The 1,050-nt window shown below is 36.6% G+C and overlaps 1 protein-coding gene across 4 annotated transcripts in view; it reads left to right on the top strand.

The window, feature by feature from the left end:
* PDCD1LG2 (programmed cell death 1 ligand 2) overlaps positions 1 to 1,050 on the top strand; it is a 58,904-nt gene that overhangs the window by 34,962 nt on the left and 22,892 nt on the right. The gene's annotated exons all lie outside the window — the stretch shown is intronic.

Genomic DNA, 1,050 nt, shown 5'->3' with positions numbered 1-1,050 from the left:
CCCGGAAAAAAAAACCCAAAAAAAAAAAAAAAAAAAAAAAATAAGGTAATCCTCTTAAGGCTCAGAATGAAGTGTCAAATGTAGAAAATGGATCTGGAGAGGAAAGAGAAACTATGCAGCCCTTACTAACTGCTGTAACTCAGTACCATGAGTCAGCAGGATAAATATGCCTTTGTTGGCTTTGCTGACCGACAGCTGGGCTATTTCCAGGAAAGTGAGCCTTTTACAAAATCCTTCAGAGCCTTAACTGACTATGCTGAGTATTTTTGGAAGTAGATCACCTACTTTTTTTTTTCCCATTTTATTTATTATAATAATATTGTTCATATTACATTGAATCCTAATGTCAACGAATGTCCCTGCTTCAGATTCCCTTTCTGGGGGTGATTTCTTGCTTTCTGTCTTTCTATACCTCACTGTCTCTTCGGCAAGCACACAAATCCTATAGAAAAAATTCTCTCTCTAAAAACATGAATTATTTCTTTTTTTTCCCAATTTATTTATGTGCATTCATTCACTGTATATCATTACAGCATACAAAATGAGATTTTCCATCTAGAGTACACTGTATATTGTCTCAATCAAGCACATCAACAAATATGTTATTCTTAGCAAATGATCTCCCATTTCTTGTTTTCTGTATGTTTTGCTTTTTTCCCCCCATCCTTGGTTCCCTCTCTTACCCTCTGCCACCTCCTGTTCTCCTCCCACACTGTCTCTGTTATCTATGTTTGCTTTCTATATCATTTCCCCCCCACATTTTATTGAATCACCAAAGACCCTAATCAATCCGAATACCCTCCTAGCAAACACATGTGACAAACACATTTCCATGAGCACAAGTCTAACTTTACACATCCTATAAAGTAGCACCTAACTGGGGCTACATATCCTACTGCAGTCATTGAATAGATATATTTTTTTGTCCTGAAACTTTTTTTTGTAACTCAATTTACATTCCTTCCCGAAGCATCATCCCAGCACACAAAATGCTATCTCCCATCCAGTACACACTGCATAGTGACTCAATCATGCACATTACAAAAAAAA

This window comes from Tupaia chinensis, unplaced genomic scaffold (genome assembly GCF_000334495.1).
Source record: "Tupaia chinensis unplaced genomic scaffold, TupChi_1.0 Scaffold000354_1, whole genome shotgun sequence".
In the NCBI taxonomy this organism is placed as follows: Eukaryota; Metazoa; Chordata; class Mammalia; order Scandentia; family Tupaiidae; genus Tupaia; species Tupaia belangeri.
The sequence above is the reverse complement of the archived record's forward strand: the minus strand, read 5'-3'. Positions and strand labels throughout refer to the sequence as shown.